Source organism: Rattus norvegicus, chromosome 12 (assembly GCF_036323735.1).
Source record: "Rattus norvegicus strain BN/NHsdMcwi chromosome 12, GRCr8, whole genome shotgun sequence".
Taxonomy (NCBI): Eukaryota; Metazoa; Chordata; class Mammalia; order Rodentia; family Muridae; genus Rattus; species Rattus norvegicus.
Window position 1 is genome coordinate 7,485,942 of NC_086030.1, and position 15,837 is coordinate 7,501,778.

Here is a 15,837-nt window from a genome sequence, read left to right on the forward strand (position 1 = left end):
GTGTGTGTGGGAAGCAGAGATGGGAAGATTGATGGGACTTGCTGGCTACCAATCCAGCTCAGGTAGACTATGTCTCAAAGAAATAGGCAGGCAGTGACGGGGAACAGGATACTCATGTGGGGCAGCGGATCGTGCCAGGAAAGGCTGAGTGGGTTCAGGGACCCCAACACCCATCTGAGGATACTAGGTGTTTCCCTGCTCCCTACAGACTCCTGGCCTGGAACACGTGACCACACTCCCCACATAGGCATGTGAGGGCCAGGTAGCACAAAACAGAGTTCGAATGAGCTGATGGGCCCTGGGGATTTAAGCAAACTTTCTTTCCCAGACATTCCGTCCTACGAAGGGCATTGACCTCTGGCCCGCCCTGAGGACGTGGTATGCACCCATTTTCCAAGATGGAACAGTGAATAAAGGTCTGAGTAATCATGGACTGCCTCTCTCATTAAGAACTGCCATGAGCATCGTGGAGGGAGCCTTTGTCTACAGAGCTTCCAAGTCTAAGTCTCCTGCAAAAGGCCCCTCCTTGCTAGTCAGTCATTGTCTCTGTCGTCGTCCCCCGTCCCTATCCCCAGGCTTATCTTCAGCCATTGGGCCCCCAACTCGTCCTTGCAATTTCCAGCAGCGTCTGGATGTCTGGGAGTCAGGGAACCCCAACTTTGGCCCCTAGCCTGGGCTGCATTCTCCCACCCCCTGAGTGGTGCTACCCACAAACCCATCACCCGATGGTGGCATATGGTAAAATGTAGTCTAGCATCTCCTGTTTCTCCTGCCCAAGTTGTGTTCAGCGGCGTGGGACCACATCTGGCACCTACAAAGTGGGGCATACCCAACTGACACATACCCCAGCTGGCAACCACACAGACCTACATCGAAACTCTGGTCCCAACTAAGACGGTGAGTAACCCCTGGCACTAGACCGAAAGACTAGGCCTTCCCTCACTAAAGACAGAGACTCTGTCTTCTTCCCAAATTTGTTTTTAGGCAGAGCTATTGTACTGACCTCCATCTAAATCCAGACAGTCCAAGGGACCATTAACAACAACTCTGAAGTGGAGCTGGCTCCAGAGCCACAGCAGCTTCTCTAGCCAGGCCAAGAATACACAATCCATTGCCTCCCTCTGATCTCTGCATGTGTACATACATGCGGGCATACAGTATACTTGCATGCAAAGATGCATGTGTCCCACTTCCTAATTGAAACTTGATGTTGGGCACTTAACAGGAGCTAGTTCACTGAAGGTCTGAATTTTTTAATTATATTTATGTGTATATGTAGGTGTGCTTGTGTGGATAGGTGTGCGCATGTTCATTCAAGCACATAGTGGTCACATGCTTGTAGAGGCCAGAGATTCCTTTCATTTTCTATGTGCCGTCTGTCTTGGTTTTCTGAGACAGAGTCTGTTCCTTGGCCTAAAACTTGCCAATTTGACGAGTCTGGCTGGGGAGCCCCTTTGTCTTAGGGTTTCTATTGCTGTGAAGACATCCACTTTTTCTTAAAAAGGAAAACATTTAACTGGAGCTGGCTTATAATTCAGAGGTTTAGTCCATTATCATCTTGGGGGGAAGCATGGTGGCATGCAGGCGGACATGGTGCTAAAGAGATAGCTGAGAGTTAGTCCTATATCTAGATCTGCAGGGAGCAGAAAGTGAGACACTGGGACTGGCTCCAGCATTTGAGACCTCAAAGCCCTCCCCAGTGACACACTTCCTCCAACAAAGCCACACCTACTCCCAACAAGGCCGTACTTCCTAATAGTGCCTATGGGGCCATTTCATTCAAACTGCGGCATTTCATTCCTTGACCATGTAGTGTGATTTATCTTGTAGCCCTGGCTAAAGGAACACCAATTGCTAGTCAACTGGTCCTTTAAGTCTTAGCTGTTAGAACTGCTTGACCCCACAACCTTTAGTGTTGGTTACCTCTTGAATTTCTGGAAACAGGATAGGATATTAAAAAGTCAGCTGAGGCTAAGAGGGATTGGGGGCTAGCAGCCTGAGAGGAGAAGGCAGTTGATGCAGAAGTAGTTAGGAGACAGTTAAGCCAGGACACCCTGCGATGAGCAGGCTCATAGCTAATAGACTAGAGAACAGTTGTAATTTGGAGCTGTTAATTTTGAGAAAAGTGGGAGAAGGGACTGTCTAAGCAGAATGTTGGGGACTGAGGGAGGAACAGTTGTGAAGAACATTTGATGACTGGGAGAAACATTTGAAGGGGCTGTGCTGGAAACTGGGAAGAAGGGTTTGGAAAGAAATTAGATTCAGAGAGGACCCCCCACCCCCCACCTTTCTTTCTCCTATCTAGTGTTAGGGGGATAAAGAGTGGGAAAAAAAGAAAAAAAGCAAAGACCACAAAGTAGCAAAGACCAGCTATAGACCTCCATAGACTTGTAGCCAGACCATAATGCAAAATGTATTTAGTTCATCTTCAAAAGTTCTCACTTTCTATAACAGTCTCAACACTGTTTAAAAATCCAAAGTTCAGGGTTGGGGATTAGCACAGCAGTAGAGCGCTTGCCTAGCAAGCGCAAGGCCCTGGGTTCGGTCCCCAGCTCCGAAAAAAAAAAAAAAATGAACTGTGAAAAAAAAAATCCAAAGTTCAAAGTCTCTCTGAGACTCTTAACTGTAATCCCTGTAAAATCAAAATGGAAAGAAAGCAGCACAAAACAAACCAAAAACAGATCACATGCAACTGCAGGGGTTCCAGAGGGGAGGGAAGGGAGCGTAGTGAGCAAAGACTGGACCAAAGCAAGACCGAAACCCAGTTAGTGCAGACTTTAACTTCTGCATCTCCATTCTGATGTCAAAATGTTCTTCAGGTCTCCGACTCTTCAGTTTGCTGACTGCACACACTTTGCTTGTGTTGGCTCTGCTCCCTGTCAGCAGCTTTCCTTGGCAGTCCTACAATTCTGGCATCTCCAACATCTTGGGCTGTCCAAGGCAGTCCAGCCTTAACCTTCATAGTTTTGCAGAATGGCCTCTCTGAGCCTCCAGCCTGGCTTCTGCAGATTTCCTTAGTTGTGGAGGGAGATTCTGTAACCCTTTCCATACCCTTCTTATACCCTCGACTCAGAGCCAGAACCCTGTGGCTGAAGCTTCCCAGTTGAGCTGTTCACTTGGGCTGGCGGAAGGCTCCTTGTTCAGTTACATCTGCATCAGCTTTATATTTTCAATGGTTTCCTTCACTGCCAAACTTTTCTTTCCACCCTTTTCATATGTTGGAAGCTTGGCAGGATGGCTCTTTCCCAGAAGCTACTTACGACTCCTTTTATTCCATTTAATGTTTGTCTCCTTAAACCCAGGCCTTAACTCCATATACGCACTGGTGCCCTTCTCTCCTCGGTGTACAGTAGGTACTTTTCTTCTTCAGCTTGTTCTTTTATGTAAATCTGCATTATGTGCTTGTGCAGCACTAATGGAGGCTGTAAAAAGGTATGGAGTCCCTGCTAGGGAGAGCTGTGAGCCACTGTGTAGGTGTTAGGAATTATACTTAGGTTCTCAGGAAGAACAGTCAGTGCTATTAGTAAACAGTCAGGTTTTCCCCCACCCCACCCTTTTTAAAATGGTGTCCTGTAGCCCAAGCCGGCACCAGACTTCATATGTAGCTAAGGATGACCTTGGACTCATACTCCTGCCTCTACCACCCCAAAGCTGGGATTACAAGTGTGTACCACCATGCTTGGTTTTCCTTTATTTATATTCGATTGTTAATAACAGTCTGATTTTAAAAATTGTGTGTGTGTGTGTGTGTGTGTGTGTGTGTGTGTATTGTGTTGAACTTGGGGGAGTTGGTACATCTTTTTCACCATGTAGGGCAAACTCAGATTGTCTCATTCAGTACATTTAACCTCTAAACCATCTCATTGGCCACAGACTTAAGATTTTCAGAAATAGGGGTTGGGGATTTAGCTCAGTGGTAGAGTGCTTGCCTAGGAAGTGCAAGGCCCTGGGTTCGGTCCCCAGCTCCGGGGGGGGGGGGGGAGAAGATTTTCAGAAATATCACAAAGATGATTTTTTTATTAATATATTTGCTTTGGTTTTTTTGTTTAATTTGAGATGGTCTTACTCTTTATCCGTGGCTGGTCTGGAACTCATTAGCCTCAAACTGCCTTGAGCAAGATACGCCTGCCTCTGTTTCCCAAGTGCTGGGATTAAAGGTATTCACCACCATATCCTTTTCACTAATATAATTGTTACCAGACCTAGTAGTATAGATTTGTATTCCCTGCTTGAAGCTTAGAGTAATAGTTTATCCATCTGTAATCTTATCATTAAACCACAAGTTTAAGACTAACCTGGGCTACATATCAAGTCCAGGATAGCAATAGTAATAATTTTTTTACATGGGCATGAGACATCAAAGGTAGTGGGCTGCCCGGTATGTGTAAGGCCTGAGATTCAGTCCTAAGCACTGAGAAGGGGCAGGGGGATGGCTCAATAAAATGCCAGGTACACGGGCTTGAAGATCTAGCACTGCCCTACATTGACATAATGCCCTGGCATCGTCATAAAAGCTCAGCACTGATGGGATGAAGATAGACAGATCCCTAGAGCTTACTGCTTAGCTAGCATGGCTGAGTCGATGAGCCCTAAGCTCAGAGCTAGGACTTAGAGCCAGTGAGACCACTTAGCAGGTAAAGGTGCTTGCTTCTAAGCCTAATGACCTGTTTGATTCTTGGAACTTGTGTGGTGAAAGGAGAGAGCTGGCCTCTGCAAGTTGTTGTCTGGTCTTCAAGCTTGTACACAATACACACAAAGAAATGTTTTACAAAATTACCAGGAGAGTGACCGCCATCTACTCTGTCCTCTGCATGCATGCATACACCCAGATAAGTGTTTACATGCCCACGTGAACACATATATATATACCACAGCACACACATACACATACAAAAAGTAAAAATTTATTGTAATTAATAGGCCAATATTGATGCCTTGTTCTTGGTTATATAGAATATTTTTCTCTAATATTTGTTTTCTCTTCCAGGGTCCCACAAAGATTACAACATACCAATTAATTGTCCTGTCTAGTTACTTCTTGGCTGTGACAGAATCACACCTTCCACATTTGTGATAACCTTTACACTGTTAAAAAGTCAGGTATTTTGTCCTTTGAAACTAGAGCTTTGTAGCTTAGAGCCATCTTGCTGTCTAGAGCAAGCCAGGTTAGTGGGGACTCACAGTCCTCTTGGGTGCTGGAATTATAGGCACTCCTCACTGCACCTGGCAGGTGAGTTATTTTGAAAGGTGTTTTCCTGTTAGAGTAGTCATAAGATTATGATAATATTGACTGAAAGATCAGTTTTCCACCTATCATATTTTAAAAGATTTATTTATTTTTTATTTAATTTTATGTAACTACACTGAATCTATCTTCTCACACACTAGAAGAGAGCATTGGGTCCCATTACAGATGGTTGTGAACCACCATGTGGTTGCTGGGATTTGAACTCAGGACCTCTGGAAGAGCACTCAATGCCCTTAACCACTGAGCCATCTCTCCAGCCCTCAATCATTCTCCATCTTTTTTTTTTTTCCATTTTATTTTTTGAGACAGTCTCTTATTAAACCTGGAACTGACTGGTAGGCTAGGTTGGCTGGCCAGTGAGCCCCAGGGATTCTACAGTGAGGGTCCCAGTCCTCAGTGCCAAGACTGTAGGTATGCACCACTGTACCCAGTTTCTTTTGTGGGTGTTGGGGATCTGAACTCAGGTCCGCATGCTTGCACTATAGGCATTTTACTGCCCGGGTCATCTCCTCGGTACCCTCCTATGTTAAGGTATATCCATCAACATTGTCTAATCGGTTCTGCTAGAGCCTTCAGCATGCTAAGTTATTAGCGTTCCCTAGAATGGCAGAATGAATATATATATGGAGTTATTAGATTCACAGGCTGTGTTCTAGCTAATCCTAATCCAACAATGGCAGTCTATGAATGGAAAGTTAAGAATCTAGAAGTTGCTCAGTCCATGAGGCTGAATGTCTTAGCTGATCTTCAGAAGATGTTGAAATTCCAAAGAGGAAGGCTCCAATGTCAGTGAGGGAACGGACTTGCTAGCAAGGCAAGAACAAGCAGACAAAGAGCAAAACCTTTCTTCTGGGTCCTTACATAGGCTTCCAGCAGAAGGAATGGCTCAGATTAAAAGAGTGTCTTCCCACCTCAAGGTCAGAATTAAAGATGTGTGTCTTCCTGTCTCAAAGGTCAATACTAGAAGTGAAGTCACCTACTTCAAACCAAGCAAAAAATCTCTCACAGGTGTGCCCTCCATTTCTGGATTGAAGTTTACTCAAGATGTAGTCAAGTTGACCACCAAGAATAGCCATCACAGTAACCTTCTTCTGGCATGTATATATGCATACACAGAAATATGTGCATATGTGTAATTTTTAAGAATAATAATTAAAAAATAAGCAATGCGGGAGGCACCAGTCAAGTGGATGGTAGCAGTTACTGGGCAGATGTCCTGAAGAAATTGAGCCATGCTCCAGCAGTCAAGTACGCCTGTGTGTTTGTGATCTCCATCGTGGATATGACAATCAGCTGCACGAAGTTCCGCCTTCACTTCTTCACAGTGACCAACTGTAGTCCATTCTCTGCTCTTAGTATAACTGAATACTATTTCATTCTGTTGTTCAAAGGGGTCTGATTTTAGCCATTAGAATTTCTTTTAGTTATTTGTATGGTCCTTGAGTATTATCCCCAGTGTGTTCAGGTTCCTGGACACTTCTTACTCTAGCATTGCAAGATCCTGCAGGCTCATATTATATACTTCTTGCCTCAGTCCTGGAATAAACCATTTCTCCAAGAAGTCTTAGATCTTTGTGTAGGAGAATGATATTAGAAATTAAGATGAAGGGCAGCGAGATGGCTCTGTGTTAAAGACTTTACTTCCCAAGTCTAATGACCCGAATTTGGTTCCTGGAAGCCATATACAGATAGGAGAGGACTGACCTCACAGACTTGCCCTCTGACCTCTACAGGTATGCCATGTTATGTGTGGCCACCTGCCCACACAGACCAGATATGTATACATACACAATAATATTTTTTTCCCTTTTATACACGGTCTTACTATATAATCCTGACTGGCCTATTTGTTAGGTAGAACAGGCTGGACTTGAACTCATAGAAATCTACATGCCTCTGCCTTTCCAAGTATTGGGATTAAATGTGTGCATTACCATGCTCAATCGTATTTTTTTAAATCAAAACTTGAGATGCAAATGAGCTATAAGAGCATGGACTGCTAATTTATATTGTTCCTTGTGGTTTTGATCCTGGGAATGGAACCTGGGCTTTGTGCCTACTAGACAAGTACAGTTCCAGCCCTGGTCACAGCTCTTTTAATCATCCCCATTGTACTAGGTTTGGTAACTCACCTTTGGGGATATAGCAGTAACTATACAAGGTGTGGCGTCTAGCTTAATGTCAGCCCTTAAGAGACATGAGGACAGCTCCAGCATTTGCTTTGTGGCCTCAGAAAGTTAACCTTCCCTATTTAAAATTGGGGGTGGAGGGGTGATGGCAATACTTCCTGACGTTCTCTGAGAACTAGAAACCCTAGGACAGAGCCTGACCAAGTATTTATTACATTTTTCTCTGTCATTCTGAGGCATCAGTCCCAAAGCCCCGCGTCTGAATAACTGTTTCCTCCAGATTGAAACATCCTGTACGGAAAAGGGAAACTCATAACGCTTAGAAAGTAAAGAAAACTTCCAAGTCTCAGGAAGAGCTTGCAACCTAGAAGATTCACAGGGAACTTCGCTGTGGCTGTGCTACAGAAACAGTAACAGTTACTGTGGAGAGTAAGGGAAAGTGTCTTGTGGCTGAACTAAGCTGTCTTTCGGTCATTATAGTTCCAGGCCTGTAGTTTTTATGAGTCATCGTGTGCTAAGTGAGCTTTTCAGTGACCTGATGTCTCTGAGCCGTCTAGTTCTAGTAAGTAACCTAAGTATACTCCCTGGTTCTACACACTGGTACCCTGTGTAGAATGAATAGACAGTTGTCCCTCTTGGCTCAGGAAGTCACAAAACACCTGTTGAAGTTGGGGAAGTACTCTACCACTGAGCTGTATTCCTGCCTGTCTTAGTTAGGGTCTTACTGCTATGAACAGACACCATGACCAATGTAAGTCTTATAAAGGACAACATTTAATTGGGGCTGGCTTACAGGTTCAGAGATTCAGTCCATTATCAAGGCAGGAACATGGCAGCATCCAGGCAGGCATGGTGCAGGAGGAGCAGAGTTCTACATCTTCACCCGAAGAAAGCCAGGAACAGATTGAGCATCCCCACGAAGCTAGGAGCAGGGTCTCCAAGCCCACCCCCACAGTGAAATACTTCCTCCAACAAGGCCACACCTTCTAATAGTGCCACTCCCTTGGGCCAAGTATGTGCAGACCATCACACCACCCCTTGTTTTCTAGTTCCTTTTTCTGTTAGTGTCAGGCCTTGGGTAAGACTCAGCCGACAAGCTTGTCTGGTCAGGTTGTTCTTGCTTTTTACCTCCATATCCCAGTCCCTTCATCACAAGCTCTGCACCGCTCACAAGGTTGGGAGATGGCTGAGGAGTTTTGTTTTTGAAAGGTTTGCATGCATGTGTCTCTGAATGTATGCCCACAGCTGTGTACAGATGGAGACCAGAAGAGGGTATCAGATTTCCTCCCCCTCTACCTATGGTCCTTCCCTGAACCTGGGGCTTTTGTTTGTCTTTCAGCTGGACAGATCTAGCAAGACTTAGTGATCTGTCTCTGCCTCCTTTAGAACTGGGGTTGTAGCATATGTTGGATGCCCAGCTTGTTACGTGTGTGTTGGATCCTCATGGCTATACAACAGGTACTCTAAACTATAAATCCCTTCCAGCCCAGAGATGACTCAGTCTCGATGCCTCCTTTGAGAATATCTTTGCTCTCATACACTTTTCATGTAGGGGAGCACAGAGCTCAGTCAGAGCATAAAGGATGCTTTTGTGTAGCTGTCTCTTCCAGATTAAAGCATTCCTTCCTGGGAATGAGGGAGGCTCATAAAACTCAGGAAGTAAATCAACTTGAAAGCTGCACAAGGCCCTTCACTTCAGGTTACAGAAGAAATAACAGCTGTACATACCGATACCCAGGATTCCCTCTCTTGCACCACCACCAAAAATCGTGAGGGAGAGCCTACCAGGCAGAGAAGTAGGGTGCTTGGCTCCCAGACAGAGACTGGCAAGAACAAAACAAAATGGATACCAGGGGCTGCAGATAGGGCTCAGTGACTACAGCACTTGCTGGACAGTTGTCAGGAACAGAGTATGAATCTCTCCAACCTATATAAATGTCATCTGGATGGGGTGCAGCACTCTGTAATTTTAGCCTTGGACTGTGGAGACAGATCAGCAGAGCAAGCTAATGAGGTCTGGTTTGATTGAGAGCTCTGCCTATGGTTCCCAACATCAGCATGGGCCTCCTCATGCATGTATGTGAGCTCATACATGCAAACATGTATACATATATGAAAGAAGAGGGAGGAGATAGCTATTCAGGAAGATTATTCTATGTAAGGAATTCAAGTAGGGAGTAGAGAGAATGGGAAAGACACTGAAGAAGTGCTGTTCATCTGCCCTGAAGAATCAGAGAGGAAGCTAGAGAAGTTATGTCATTTAAGATTTGTTTTTAGAAAGTGAGCAGTGGGAGGTGGTTGCACAGGCCTTTAATCCTAGCACTTATGAGTCAGAGGCAGGCAGATCTCTGTGAGTCGGAGGCCAGCCTGGTCTACAGAGCTAGCTCAGGACAGCTAGGATACACAAGGAAACTATCTCAAAGGGGAAAAAAAATGTGTATGTGTGTAGTTACCTGAGGCCAGAAAATAAGTAAGTGCTGGAGCTGGGGTTATAATCTGTTGTGAGCCACCTAATGTGGGTACTGGGCTTCTGCAGGAACAGCAAGCCCTTTTAATCACTAGGCTGTTTCTTCAACCCCAGGTCTGTCTTTTTTTTTTTTTTTTTTTTAAATCAGTGTGGTTACCATAGCAACAAGAAACAGGCCCACAAAGCCTCAAATGTTTTCTGTCAACTCCTTTCAACAAAGCTGTGGATATTTGTTTGTACTAGTTTTCTGTTGCTGACAAGGTGACATTTTAGATGTCACATTTAAGTAGATGAACATGTTAGATAGAGGAAAGGTTTATTTTGGCTTTTGGATTTCAGTCCGTGATCTCTTGGCTCGCCTGCTTCTGGCCTGTGGTGGGGCAGAAGAGTGCAGTGGGCACAGCTGTCCCTCTCATGGCAGCCAGGAGGGGGAGACTGAAAACAAGAGAGCAGGTACAGAAAGCTGCAGGCGGTCTGTGGGTTCACAGGGGACGAACAAACAACCCAGGAGCAGCAGCCAGTGTTGTGAGTCTAAGTTGGTACTGAGAAGACAGGAATGTCTCCATGGCTTGGTGTCCAAGCAGGCTAGCCAAACAGTGAGAAGCCCTTTCTTTCATACACACTGAACAAAAATGGCCAGGCAAGGTGCCTCATGCTTTTAGCACAAACATGAGTTCAATGCTAGCCAAGGAAACACAATAAGACCATCTCAGAAACCAAAAAACAAGGTTGAGAGTGATTGAGGAAGATGCTCAGTGTTTACCTGTGGCCTCCACTCATGATACTGGAATGTGGGGGAGTATAAGAAGTCTCACAGCTGGGTAAAGAGTGATTGGGGGAAATGCCCAATGTTGGCCTATAGCTTCCACATACATGTCCACACATACACAGTCCCAAGGGAGTGGCACTGTATAATTGGGGGCGGGGGAGGAAGGGACTTTCAGCTGGGCATAAGGTAGCCAACCAGAAAGAGAAAGGAAAGCTCTAGGAAAAACAAGCCAGAGCTGGCTCCACTGCTCTCTGGCAATACAGTAGGGCTATCCTTGATGGTGGGAGCTACCCCCAAGGGCATAGGCTGGGGAGGGCTGACCCTACCTACCCCTAGATTGCCATGGAGTGGCTTGGGAGACAAAGGCCCCCTCACCTCCTTACCCCTCACTGCCTTTCAGCTGGCCCTACACCTCACCTGGGCAGCACAGTAGAGCTGACACTGGAGGTAAAGGTTTTGGTAGGCTGGCCCAAAGATGAGAACAGGAAAGCTGATCCTACCTGTTGCTGCCTATGGCACTGAGTGAGCTAGCCAGGTCAGTGCTGGAGAGCTCGCCCTGGTGGTGTGGGTACAAGAAGGTTGGTGGACTGAACCACTCAGCTACCTCCCAGGCCCACATCCAGGGCCTACCCCATCTATGATTCACTGATGTTTGTGAAAGGGCTGGTTTGAAGTTTCAGGATCTCCATAACACAGGGCAACAGCAGCATACCTGGGAGGATCCAGCACTGACAGTGTAGCAGAAGCCAGAGGCCTCAGAACGGACCAACAGCTGTCTCATTGCAGTGAACACTTGTAACTTGCAAGAAGGATGTGTGTGCACAAAAGGATGTACTCTGGGACACTACAGCTTCCATGGCAAGACTTTTTTGTTGTTTGAAGAGAGGTTTGCAAGGGTGGATATGGAAGGATGGGAGATGAGTGGGATTGGGGTGTATGATGTGAAAATCATAAAGAATAAAAAGTAAAACAGGAAACCAAGCCAGTCTTTTGCGGGGTCCTATATAGCACCTCTTGCACCCCACCCTCGTCTCCACCTGCCTAGGAGCACACACAAGGCACCTTTGCTCGTTTAATAAGCTCGTTAGCTGTCAGATTATACCTTCCTCACTTGTAATCATGCATCTAATTGTTAACAGATTGAATTGTGGGTATGTGCAGCATCCTGAAAGGATATCTTAGTAGTGGGTGACAGGAAGAGAGAATAGACCCAGACCTGTCAGTCCAGGAGCTAGAGCCATTTGTTGGTATTGTTTGGCTTAATCCACCGTCCATTCAGAGATTATTTTGCTTCTGCTTTTTAAAAATTAAAATTTTATGTGTATCTGTATCATAGTGCATGTGTTGAAGACAGAGCACGTTGGAGGAGTCAGTTCTATTTTCTGTGTCCTTGGGACAAACTGGAATCAGATTTGGCAGTCAGAACTTTAATCCCGCATTTGCTTTTTGTTTTTATTATTAAATTTGTTCACTTTACATCTCAATATCAGCCCCCCTCCTCCTTGTATCCCTTCACACAGACCCCCCCCCATTCCACTCTCCCTTTCTCTTTTCAAAGGAGAAGTCCGTTCTCGGTGTTGACCCCCACACTGATGCCCCCATATACACATACATCAAATTGCTATAGGACTAGGTGCATCCACAGGCAGGCAGGCAACAGACTGGGGAACACACTTCCAGTTGATGAGGGACCCACATGAAGACCAAGTTGCTTATATGCTGCATATGTACAACCAGGCTAGGTTTAGCCTGCGGGCTCTGGGAACCCCCAAGTGTCCAGGAAGACTCTTTTGGCCTTCCTGTGGAGTTCCTGTCCTCTTTGGGTCCGGCTCACCAATTCTGACTTTTCCATAAGATTCCCCTAGCTCTTCTAATATTTGGCTGGGGGTCTCTGCATCTCTTTCCATTGGCTGCTAGGTGGAGCTTCTCAGAGGACAGTTAAATGCTAGCTAGGTTCCTGTCTGTAAGCATAACAGTGTCAGTAGTGTCAGGGATTGACTGCCCATGGGATGGGCCACAGATGTAGGGAGAGGTGGTGTGATGGTTTGTATATGCTTGGCCCAGGGAGTGGCACTATTTGCAGGTATGGCCTTGTTGGAGGAGGTGTGTCACTGTGGGTGTGGGCTTTAAGACCCTCATCCTAGCTTCCTGGAAGCCAGTATTTGCCAGGAGCCTTCAGATGAAGATGTAGAACTCTTGGCTCCTGCACCATGCCTGCCTGGACGCTGCCATGTTCCTGCCTTGATGATACTGGACTGAATCTCTGAACTGTAAGCCAGCCCCAATTAAATGTTGTCCTTTATAAGACTTGCTTTGGTCATGGTGTCTGTTAGCAATAAAACCCTAACTAAGACAGCTGGGGAGAGAGAAATCCTAGGATGTGTCAGAGACCTGGGATGGGTAGAGGCCACATGGGGTAAATGGAGGTGAGTAGCTGACACTGCTAGCAGTGGGGGAATATGGATTCAGAAGTGGTCACTTCCTCTAGCCAGGCAGGACTCCCAGTGGAGAGAGATAAGAGCGGTAATTTACCCATAAAACCTTTGACCCAAAAGGTGTCTTGCCTCCAAGAAAGGGAGGCTAGAAAGTGGGCTGGAGAGACTGGTGGAGGAAGGCCTGCTGCCAGCCCTGAAGAGGTGGACCAAGTTTTGAACCAAAGGGTGCAGGACTTCTAGAAACCAGAAAAGGAAGCCACTCTTATTGTCCAGAGCCTGCAGAAGGGATTAATCTTGCCAGTACTTTGACTTTAGTAGCCTGTGGGACTTAAACATTAGCTATTTCTGGGAGTTAGACATTAATAGTTATCTACTTACCCCATAAAGGGAAGCAACAACAGGCCAGAGTGAAGATACCACCGTAGGCCAAGTTTGCAAACCAGTGAGTTTTAGTGGGGTTACTTATAGGAGCAGCAATGACTCAGACAGCTGGGTCACCAAAAAGCCCATCTCCACATGGGTGACACAACAGACTGGAGACCGCCCCTCTTCTAGGCAGCTAGGCAGGTCTCTGCTTCTTTTAAGCAGCTTGGGTTGATCTGAGAGTGTCTCAGCAGGCTTATAGTTTATGATTCAGAAGGGAAGATTGTAGTAAATGGCCAGTTTCAAGAACTTCCTGAAACCATTTTGTTGCTTACTTCCTGAAGTTAAGGAGCTTACCTGCAGGATAAAATGTTTCACCTTACCTTACATGTCTAATGTCCTAAGTTTTCCTCCAAAATGGACAATTTTAATTTGAAAAAACCAAACTGCTGTGTACAGTCTGATGATACATAATTTGAGATTTCTGATATTTATGATTGTTGTAAGGTAATAAAGACCCATTGAAGTCACCCATGATTGTAATGTATTCTAACACATGTAAAAATCACATGAAATGAAAACTTCAGTATCCATAAACCAACAAACAGTGACTGTCGTATTTGTCAAGCAAGAGTTGTGGTGTAAGCCCATAACCTGGGTCCTTGGGGGATGGAAAGGGAAAGATCATTAAGACCGTTCTGGGCTAAAGAGCCAGTTTGAAGCCAGCCTGTACTATATGAGACTCCAAAAATTAAAAAAAAAAAACCAAAAAACCCAATACACTTAAAAAAAAACTTTTAAAATTGCCTTTTGACTGAGAAAAAAGAATTCTGAACTAGGAGACCTGGGTTAGGGTGATGGTCCCACTGGTAAATCATTAGTCAAGAATACCTGAGGACCTGAGCCCAGGCCCTCCCTGCACGTAGTTAAAAAAGCTCAATGTAGTTAGTGCCCAGGGAGGCTGAGTCAGGGAGCAACCTGGAGCTTATTGGCCTAGCCTCCTGGGTGAGCTCCAGGTTTGCTGAGAGACCTTGCCCCCAAAAAGGTAAAGATTGAAGGGGCTCTGGCAGGTCTTGCTCTTCTAACCATCTCCCTCTGCCTTGCTAAAAGCCATTAGGTTACATTTCTGAAGAAAGTCCAAGTATAGAATTCCAGTAATCAGAAGCACCTTTGGGCTCTCATTTACCTTAACCTTACACTTGTATCTTGTCTGTCCAGAGAGTCCTTCACCCCTTCAGGGACCCATGCCCTTTGTTCTCCCCCTCCTTATGTCCCGTCTTTGTCCTTTCTTTTCTGTCCCTCTGGGGCAAATACATCTTTATGCTAAGAACTTGGTCTTGGGGGTCCCGAGCCAATATTGTTCCTTACAAAGATGAATTAAGTCATCTGACATACTCCGCACACAAGTCATTGGAGGGACAGTTTTGGAGAGATGATTGAGTGAACAGTCAAAGGCAAGTACTCAGTCACCGGGGCAAGAGTTCACATCACAGCACCGAGGTTAGAAGATGTTCTCTTCTAACCTCTAAGGGCATCTACACACAAGTACATATAAACTATAAACATATACATATGTGTACACGTAAGTAAAAATAAGGGAAAGTCTTGACTTGTGGTTTAAAGATAGTCTCCTGAATCCCAGGCTACCTCAAAGTCTTTGTAGTAAGGATGACTTTGAACCCTGATCCTGCTTCTCTCAGAGCTGAAATCACAAATTTGGATTATCATGCCCAACATGGAGGGGTTCCCCCCGCCAGTAAGGAAAGCAGAATTGTAGACTGATAATCTGTGTTGTCAGTGACACACATAGAAGACAGCCTCAACTGAAGAACTGCCACCATCAGATCGACCCATCGTTATGTTTTTGTGGCGTTTTCTTGATTGATGATTGATGTAGGAGAGCCCAGCCCATGTGGTCAGTACCATCTCTGGGAAGGTGGGCCTATGCTGTATAAGAGAGTATCTGAGTATATGTGCCCGAAAATATGCCTTAAAACTTGGAAATCAGCAACTGGTGTCTCAAGGTTCTCTCCTGTGATCTACCTTGTGAAATAGAGAGGTCAGACCCAAAGAGAAGGGTGACTTATCAGGTAGACAAAAAGATGACTAAGGTTCTGTCCTTAGTTTTTATTGTCAGCTTAACACAAGCTAGGGTCATCTGGGAAGGAGGGAGCCTCAACAAAAGAATTACCTCAATCAGTATAATCTACGACCATGACTTCGAGAGATTATCTTAACTGGTTTGATGTGGGAAGTCAATGCCCACTGTGGGCAGCCCCATTCTTAGGCATGTACTGTATTTAAAAAAAAAAAAAAAGAGCAGGAAGCAATCTAGTAATAAGTGTTCCTCCATTATTTCTGTTTGAGTTTCTGCTTTGGCTTCCATCTGGAAGTGTAAGGAAAATAAAATTTCTTCCCCAAATTGT

The 15,837-nt window shown here is 45.3% G+C and overlaps 1 protein-coding gene across 11 annotated transcripts in view; it reads left to right on the plus strand.

The window, feature by feature from the left end:
* LOC102552452 (uncharacterized) overlaps nucleotides 1-11,590 on the plus strand; it is a 32,231-nt gene extending 20,641 nt beyond the window's left edge. For 2 of the 11 annotated variants that reach the window (XM_063271839.1, XM_063271842.1), the window contains 2 exons: nucleotides 329-897; nucleotides 4,988-11,590. The gene's annotated coding sequence lies outside the window, so the exon portion shown is untranslated. Of the gene's footprint in view, nucleotides 1-328 lie in introns of all 11 variants that reach the window. The other 9 variants (XM_063271837.1, XM_063271844.1, XM_063271835.1 and 6 more) reach the window with 7 other exon arrangements.
* The last annotated feature ends 4,247 nt before the right edge of the window (nucleotides 11,591-15,837 follow it).